At 32.1% G+C, this 10,435-nt stretch overlaps 1 pseudogene; it reads right to left on the bottom strand.

Moving 5' to 3' along the window:
- Positions 1-7,100: 7,100 nt before the first annotated feature.
- LOC106457232 overlaps positions 7,101-10,435 on the bottom strand; it is a 58,394-nt pseudogene continuing 55,059 nt past the window's right edge.

Below are 10,435 nucleotides of genomic sequence, written 5' to 3'. Positions count from 1 at the left end.
ATGTTTTATTACTTTATATTTTGCTTATTATGGGAAACAAGCCAAAATGCTGAAAATTTTACTTACAATCTTTCACTTGTAGAATTTTGTTGTGGTGTGAGTTTTGTTCAAACCAAACTGTTTACAATAGTTATCGCAGTGACGATATAGGGGTTATTCTATAAAATATTTTTATTTCTCAATATAGTTAGCATACCAAGTTTGGTGTGGATCGGTCAACTAGTTTAGGAGATGTATCCACAGACAGACAGAAAGTTTTCTTTGATATTGCATAGTTACCGCACCGGTATGGCATAATATGTATAGTGCATACGTGAAGAACTCCAATTTTTATTCTCAACCCTGATTGATAACTCAAAGTTATATTTTTGTATACCAAAGCCATTAAGTATGACAAATTCTTTTAACTCGAGTACTTGCATTCAATATAATCTTTCCATTGTTTTCCCAGTGCATATTGCTAGCAATTGTTCTGCGAGTACCATGACAAACATGCTGTGCTGTTCTGAAGGGCGGTGGATTTTTTATCAGAGTTTATTGATGTTTATTTTCTTATGTTGCTCATTCAACTTAGTTTTCAAAATATGCAGCTATAACTACCACTGTCTCACTGTGTATAAATATTGCATTCAGTTAGATCATACTATGGTTGCTATCAGGAGGTTTAAAAATGTGAAATGGTTAATTTTACTATATTTTTGCTTGGAATGATTCATGCATCATATTATCATTGGAGTTAGGTTTCTCAACATGCATATGGGCGACGTTTCTTAACCATCAGTTCGTCACAGCTACCTTGCTAGTCCGTGGTATTTCGCAAAAAAACAACAAAATATCCCCATATAACACGTACCATTGTTTTTGTTGTACCCCAAGGATCTAAGGAAGCAGCGAACCGGTCCCAGGTATCAAAAAGGTTGAGAAACGACGCAGTAGAGGAACTATATAGCTAACAGTGTTATTAGCTGCCAGAAAAAAGTGAATTCACTGGTTCAATAGGTAGGCACACAACGATTTATAAGCATAAAGAAATTTTTTACTCATGGTGGAACATACTATTTTTCCTTATGCTTATAAGTCGTTGTGTGCCTACCTATTGATGTATCAGCATAATGGGCTTCCTTCCTCAAGTATCAATAATTCACTGGTTGCTATTGTATGTATATCATATGTCGTTCTCAAGTATCAATAATTCACTGGCTGCTATCGTATGTATATCATATATCGTTCTCAAGTATCAATAATTCACTGGCTGCTATCGTATGTATATCATATGTCGTTCTCAAGTATCAATAATTCACTGGCTGCTATCGTATGTATATCACATGTCGTTCTCAAGTATCAATAATTCACTGGTTGCTATTGTATGTATATCATATGTCGTTCTCAAGTATCAATAATTCACTGGCTGCTATCGTATGTATATCACATGTCGTTCTCAAGTATCAATAATTCACTGGCTGCTATCGTATGTATATCATATGTCGTTCTCAAGTATCAATAATTCACTGGTTGCTATCGTATTTATATCATATGTCGATTTTTTCTATACTATGGGCGTATATACTAGGGTTTTCAGATATTACAAGTTGAAACAATAAACACTAATAAAGTAGAGTCTCACATCACATATGAGGAAACGCGATATTATACAGTACTTTTGTTGATGCCGTGGAAAATTTTAGATTTAACATTACTAAAATATTCGTGTCTGTATCTGGTAAACAATCACTTATAACTTGTACCACACTAGATAAAGATACGGAGCATCCACTAGTTTCTTTACTGTGATGGAATATAATCAGGTTTCTGAGTTAACATGATATATAGTTGGCAGTTTTTACTGAAAGTTTCTAAGCCCATTCTTTGTTGTTTGGAATTATTTTGAGTTATATTAGTTTGTTACAGTGATAGGTGAATGTTGTTGGTAGCTTCACAAGTCTCCTTTTAACCCTAGGTGACAAAGTTAGCGAAATTTACTTCTGAACTTCAACCAACAATATAAGAAGCTCTTACTAACACCCACTTTTCCATCAGGACTCCACTCTTACAAAACAATATCATGAACCACGACAGTGGTTCATAATAGGGATCGCGAGGAATTGCATAAACCGTAATACAAAAAAACAACAACAAAAAAACCTTAAACAGTAAAGATTCAGTTCAAACAACACTTTAAAACCTTTAACATTGACTACTAAGGCTGTACATTTATAAAATTGCACAAAAAGCATGTATGTTGGACTTACCAGGAAAAGAAAATCTGCTCAAAACGGTCCGTTTGTACTTTTTCTTCTTCTCTTGCCATCCTCTAACAAAAACGGCCTGGTATATTGCATCAAAACCTTTTGCAGAATACTAAATAAGGTCGTAATGGTATTGAAAATTCGGTTTGTTTCTTCTATATGTTACATAAGCTAAAAAACATCATAATTCTAGTGTAAACAATGTTATCTTAACCCATTGAAGTTGGCTTCATTACTGTTCGTAGAGAAAACTTAGTTACAGAGTGAAACAGGAATTACCAGCCAATAATAGATGAACATTAGATGACTGTAACATATAAATACTCAATGCTTTGTACACTATAGAATCGCTGTTTTTAGGGAGCCAACCCCTATATTATGTATGAAGTGAAGGAGTAAAAAATAAACACACATAATATTAAATTTTATTACACACATTCGCAGAATAACTACTTTAAAATACACGAAGGCTTATTTAAAGCAGTTTTAGACATAAATGTTTTATTTGAAAAGGTTGCTTTTCTACTAGTAATTTTTTTTTCGCGTTTAGTGGGGTTGTGTCTCAGTCGAAGTATATATTTGCCCATTACTATGTATTATATACAGAAAATTTAGTTACACAGAAACTATAAATGCTCACTATATTCTCAAAGAAATCTCAATGACAATCTCCAGCTGCAGCTTAACATTTTACATCACGAATTAATGCGACCAACTAGTCAACAGCTACAGTAAATCATCATGAACAGTATCAGCTAGCTATATTTATTATCATTATAGTGTATAAAGTTGGCTAACACATCAAGTAATTCTTTGCCCATAGTTGAGCATAAAAAAGCCAGCAAACAAGATAAATAAAAAATTCTTAATTAAAATATCTGCAAATAGGGATCATAAAAAAGTATGGAAACAAGGCTGGAGATATTGTATATATTTATATACTCAAACTACAAATACCTGTTTTGATTCTACCAAATGTAGTTCAAAGTAACAGCACGGAGCCAAAATAGGGGTTTGTAGTTTGAGTAGTTAATGTCTACAGTATCTTCAGCCTTGTTTTCTTACTTTTTACAATCCTTATATGCAGGTTTTTAAAATCCCAATTTTGTATGTATCTTGTTATCTATCCATATAGATTTAGATTGACTTTCTTCCTCGCACCAAAAGTACGGAAATCTTTTTTACGTATTGATATTGACAAAAAGACAATATCTAACCAAAAACACCTTAGATGTGAAAAAAAGGTGCGGCCAAAAAAGGATTGAATGCGCACCTTAAAGGAAGGAAATCAAAATTGGCGGCCAAATTTGCTGTAAAATTATTATTAATGCTATAAGTAAAACTACCAGTTTAGCCGCCATTTTGATTTCATTCCCTTTGGTCGCACCTAAGGTGCTTTTGATTAGGTTATTTCATACAGCTCATATTGTTTAGCCAAGCTGCTGTTTCACTGCTCTCTTTGAGAGTTAGTACAAGATGCTATGGTCCGGGGATTAAATTATTTTGGGTTTGTACAATTGAAATGATCACTGCCGTAGTTTGTTTGTAATTAAGCACAAATCTACTCTAGCCACCACGGGTATCGAAACCCGGTTTCAAGCGTTGTAAGTCCGCAGACACACTGCCGTAGATACCTTGTGATTGAGGAATATCACATTTGTACTTACGTTTGTATTTTACGTAATTACGATCAAATTAATCATGTCTTCGTTTCTTGCCGATGTATTTTCTGCTCCAGCAACTAGTTCGTTAATTCCGAGTTTAGAATCTGATCAATAAGTAAGTAACGTCAACTCCAGTAACCTTTCTTGGTGAGAATTTGCAAAATAAAAAGATTACTTGAGAAAGAATTTGCAAGTAATTTTGTCCCCATGAAATATATTAGGAAGACAAAAAATTGTGTACGATTTATCACACACACACACAATGTGAACTGTTTGTATGATACTGATGAAAATATTTTTCCCCATATTTAAACAATCGTTTGTTTGTCTGTTTCACAGCAGAGCCATATTGGGCTATATTTTGTGTCCACCACGGGGAATCAAACCCTGAATTTTTGCGTTGCAAGTACTTAATTTACCGCCGTCCCATTGGGGAACATTAAAATAATACTGACCACAAAGGTTTTACCCATTATAATCTTAATTTTGTGGTTTTCTACATTTATCACAACAATTAAAAAGTTTCTCTACGTTTTTTGTAATGCAACTGTAGTTTTGCGTTCATTATACTTTACACATAAATTTGTGTATATTCTATTTTACAGTTAGTTTTGTTCCCCATTGGGTCAGCGTTAAGTTTATGGACTTACAACGCTCATATCTAGGGTTTAGTTTTCGGTGTTAAACAGAGTACAGCTTGTCCATTAGGTAGCTTTCCACTAAAAAAACAAGTTTGGTTTTATTCAGACCCTTCATTATTATAGTAGTAGTTTATAGCCACTCTGTGTTATAGTAGTAGTTTGTAGCCACTCTGTGTTATAGTAGTAGTTTGTAGCCACTCTGTATTAGAGTAGTAGTTTATAACCCCAGTGTTATAGTAGTAGTTTGTAACCACTCTGTGTTATAGTAGTAGTTTGTAACCACTCTGTGTTATAGTAGTAGTATGTAACCATTCTGTGTTATAGTAGTAGTTTATAACCACTCTGTGTTATAGTAGTAGTTTGTAACCACTCTGTGTTATAGTAGTAGTTTGTAACCACTCTGTGTTATAGTAGTAGTATGTAACCATTCTGTGTTATAGTAGTAGTTTATAGCCACTCTGTATTAGAGTAGTAGTCTAAATGAAAACATTTTCTAGTTTATTTTGTGACATTCTAATTACATGTTGAACGTGGAGAATGGTGAGAAAAATATTGATAAAAACATTGTTGAGCTTATTATATAAATATTATTAAAATTACCAAGAATATGGAAAAGAAATAATTATAAGAACGAAAATTGGATATAAAAATACAAACTCAGGAAAATTTTGTAAATTCGCAAAATATTGAAATAATACCCTATTAAAATAAAATACTAACCCAGAGAAATAATTATGAGAAGGGAAAACATTCTTTGAACAAACGAGATACTAAATTTCCCACCATTGAAACTCTTTCAACTTGCAGAATTGGTTCTCACAATACCTTAAAATTGAACTGCCAACTCTATCAACAAGTTACTGTCCTTCCATCACTAATCTGTTTGTTGGTTACCTCAAAGAACGCCTCTGTGCTACTTTAGATGATATTTTACCTCGCCCCTATATCCGTTACCTTGGTATTGTTACATGTACCAAAGCCCATGTAGAGAAGTTCATTGGTTTTGTCCAACAACTTCACCCAGCCCTTAAGTACACTTACCAAATCTCCGATACAAGTGCCTCATTTCAGGACATCAGCATACACACTTTATTTTAATTTCTTAAAACCACCATACACTACAAAGACACTTATCTAGACTATCGCTCTCTCCATCCCTACAAAACCAAGGCTGCCATTCCTAAAGAGCAGTTCACAAGACCAAAACCATCAAGATGGCAAGATTTTTCCAACAACGTAACTACCTGGCTGATGTCATCAAAAAAGTCCACAACCATGTACACAAGTATACAATGCCAATGTCACCCAATTTAACGACAAATGTCAACATGATAGAACCCCTTGCATTTAACATACCATCCTTTCAACATTAGCAGCCAATATCATACAAAAAATATTAAGTTACTGATGACCGACTCCACCACTGCCGAAATATTTACTATACCTCCCCTGGTTCCTTATAGACATAATCTCCACCTCAAAACTACAGAATACAATACCCCCACTGTTGGAATTCGTCGTTGTACCAGAATAATTTGTTATACCTGTCCATACATTTCAAACACCGCCACAATAAGTGGCCTTAGTTATACTTTCCACATCACAATGCATCATTTACTGCACCCAGTGTAGTAGGTGTCACAAACTATATATTGGAGAAACAGCCCACAGACTGGGAGATCATTTTTGTGAACACTTTAAAATCTGTAAAATAATGATCCACCGACCTCCCAGTTCCTAGACACTTCAATTCTCCTGACCACAATGGTACCTCCAACATGGCAGTCTGTCATGAGAAATACACCACTTAACGAGTTAACACGAGAAAGCTTTGAACACTGTCTTATCTTCCAACTCAACACCAAGTCCCCTTATGGTATAAATGAAAGATATACTTTCAAATAATTATAAAACTCCATCAACCCTTCTCTAATTTCATTCCCTAAACCTTTTCTTTAGATGCATTTACCTTACCTCTTACTCCTGATTAAAATCTCCCTCTTCAACCATATCTAGTTTTTTTTCTTCCCATAATTATTTCCCTGGATTAGTATTTTATTTTACTAGGCTATTATTTCATTATTTTCCTGAGTTTATATTTCTAAATCCAATTTTAGTTGTTCTAATTATTTATTTTCCATATTCTTGCTAATTTTAATCATATTTATGTAATAAGTTCAACAATATTTTTAGTATTTTTGTAACCATGCTCCACAATCAATGCATGTAATTAGAAACTTTGTATTATCTTACGCTTTAATGAATATTTCTGAGCCTAATTCCATTGTAACATGGTCTTTACTACTTGATGAAGAGCATCTGCTCGAAAGGTAATACAAAATAGCCTAGAAAAAGTTTTAATTTAGAGGTGTCCATTTATTTTTTTCCATATAACAACATTTGTAGTTTCCTGGCTATTCTACACCAGCAATGATTCCAAAGATTCTATAAACCAATTGTTTTAGTTGCAGCTTTGTGGAATGTTGTTTCCTATTCTCTTCAAATGTTTGTATTTTCAAACATGGATAAAAATAAAATTGCAACCAGAGGACAATAACCAAACAGCTGGTGTTTATTTTATACATCCAAAGTTGAACTTTATTGTAAAAAAATCTATTAATATTTGCTCTTGATACACAATGGCAAAACATAAAATACAGTACTTCCAAGGACTGTTAATGGTCTTAAATATGTGGATGTGGGAGTGAAAATCAATGATGTAATGTAAAACAAACACACACACACACAAAAAAAAATTAAATGTTTTGCAGATATGAGTTTTCCATAGACCAAAATATTCAAAACAGCAACTATGCCCATTTGATATACAGAACTTTTAACCAATTATGTGACAGATACCACAAAATTACATGCAGATTGTCTAATGAATATAGCTTAAGTAGCTACGGGGAATAAAAAAATGATATACTCCATTTTTTGATTGACAAATTAAGGAACACAGAAAAATAAATTTAGCAACTGGAATGCTTTAAAAGTTTGAACTATTGAAAAACAACAAACAATACAAAAGTTTACACAGCCTGTAAGTGCAGTAGTATCAGGCAACTAATGATTTATGTATAAGTTTAAGTACACAATGACTGTTTGTACTCCTTTTTTTGTGTCTAAAACAAAATCTCATATAAAAAATTCTTCCTGATGAGTTCTTAAGTTTAAAAAATATGCATCTATACATGAAATGCAATTAGGTGCTTTTCAATCTTCAAATAATGCTGTGTACAAGCAGCAGTGACATATAGTTTGGTCCATGTTTTTTAAATATATCTTCAACTCAATCAACAAACATCATATTTTACCAGTTAATTTTACAAATCTTTTTGTAAAAAAATGAGGTAAAGTATGTATATAAAAACCCTTTCTTCATGGCTCATTTCTAACAATGAAAATGGACAATACTACTTCATGTTTAGGCACCCCCATAAGATACATTAAATACAACTTTAAATAAAAATTTATTTAATCACATAGAAAACACCACCTTAAGCAGCTTATTAGATAATGAGATTTGCTGCCACAATAGTTGGAGACTCAACATGTTGATCTGCATTATATAACTGTACAAAGTGAACAAGAATGGCCCACCTTAAATAAGCCAAAATAAATTGTACAATATAACCACAAGCATGTATCAGTCCTGAATTTTAGCTGCCTCAGCCAGGCAGTGGGTAAGTATTCGAGATGCTTCCATTGACGACATGGCTAATAAAGTAAGTTCTGGTTCATATCTCTTTAAGTAGCTGAAAAACAAGATTAGAAATTATATTTAGCATTAGCAATTTAAGCCTTGTATCTCAAAGTAGCTAAATAAAAACAACGAATTAACAAAGCTATAGATTTTGGATTCAGACAAGTTCAACATAAAATTTGTAGATTAATGTAAACTTAAATACACATTTAACCTAAATGTCTGTTTCACTGATGCACATTTAACCTAAAGTTATTCATACATTTAACCTAAATGTCTTTGTTTCACTGATGCACATTTAACCTAAAGTTATTCATATATTTAACTTAAGTATGTATAATTAATTTTACTTTTCAGAATTCTATTGATTAAGCATGAAAACTCGGATATTATTACCTGCGTGCTAATTCAGAGTTTATACAAAGGTTCTTAAGAATAAGGGCTGATGTGATTCTGATACATTTTGTTATATGGCTCTCCTTTTCCTCCTAGAAAGCAAAAGAAAAAAAAAAGAAATCTTAATGAGTATTTTGTGATAAATAACAACTGCTTGGTTAGAACTGGTAAAACAAAAAAGTACAAATGAATTGCTTTAATACGTATGTATTTAATAAAAAAAACAACTGAAAAATGCAAAGCCGATAAAATAATGAAATTAGACTTTTGGAGGAAAGTCAACTTAAAAAAATCAATACTTCTATTTTCTTGGCAACATTTCAAGCAAATAATTTCTTTCAATTCAAGACAGAAACGAGACTGTCAGTTAATGACAAAACTACTGCAGGATGTTTCAAAAGGAAAAAAAAATATATCTGAGAAAAGAATGTTTCTCACATATTTCTACAAAAGTCCACTTAAGTGTACAAATTAGATGATGTAAAACCTCAGGAGGAAGCGCTTTTGCAACATTAAGGTTGTTTTTCATCCAACAACAACCAAATTCTTTGATTCTTGGACTAACACAGCATTATATCAAAATTGTTGCTTTATTAACACCTGCAACAAGCAACTTTAAAGTTGCAGAAGTACTCTCTTATTGAACTTACTAATCTTGAGCTCAGTTCTCTTTTTTTCATCTTATATAATATATATGCATACATGAAATTCATTTAAATGAATTTATCTTCTTTGTTCAAGTTAGGTTTGTTTATAAAATGCTACAAGTTTATAATAAAGATTTATACTAAATACACAGACTCTTTTGAACTGCTATTGTCACCCATTTTACAAAGTTCTCAATAATTAATAGAATATTGTATTGTCAAAAAAAGGCACCGACACTATGGAATAAAAATTTTGAAAATATTAGAAATGTTTCTGTGCATTGAAAGACAAAATACTGGAATTGAACAGTGACAAATTACTTTTTTTGTAATTAACACATTTGCAGCATACAGCACAAAATGGAATCATATATATATACACATACACACACGATTCCATTTGTTTTACATTAAATGTAAAATATTCCCTCTGAGGGAAAATATCAATTGTCATACTTACCATGAAGAATAGAGGTTCTGCAAAATAAGGCTATTAAAACTTAGTGTTTTAGATATTCAGATAATAAATAACTTTTCAATATATTCTTCAAACTTATAACAATCCACTAAGTAACACTAAACATATATATAAGTTGAAATATGCTAAAGTTGCATACTGTGAGATTTACAGAACAATATGAAGATATGTTTAATCCTTTTTGTACCAGAAAGACATCACTGATATCTCTTGATTTTCTCTTCCTTCTCACAGTAGAAATACTTAATTAAATTGCATGAAACTTTTAGAACAAACAGCTGAATTAACACTTTCAAGACAGATCACAGATGAAAAGCCATGTCATCTCATTCGTTGACTCGCATTCAAAATTTTATTGAGCTACTATTTCATGAGTTTATGTCACTAAGTTTGGTATCAAACTGCAGATTATAATTCAGATTTTTGAACTATACATTACTCAATTTGTTAGTTTAAAAGTAAATATAAAAAAAGCACAGATAAACATCGATTTTTGTGTGTTACATGGTATGTTGAATACAGCACTGGTTCAAATTAGATGTATGTGAAGTCAAAATACCAATAGTAAGAATTAGAAACTCAAATTCCAGATATTGACAAGCTAGAATATAAAATAAGAAGATCTTATCTTTTCTATTTGCTAAGATATTGCTCATG

This window comes from Limulus polyphemus, unplaced genomic scaffold (genome assembly GCF_000517525.1).
Source record: "Limulus polyphemus unplaced genomic scaffold, Limulus_polyphemus-2.1.2 Scaffold306, whole genome shotgun sequence".
NCBI classification, from domain to species: domain Eukaryota; kingdom Metazoa; phylum Arthropoda; class Merostomata; order Xiphosura; family Limulidae; genus Limulus; species Limulus polyphemus.
This window is presented reverse-complemented; position numbering and strand designations above follow the sequence as displayed.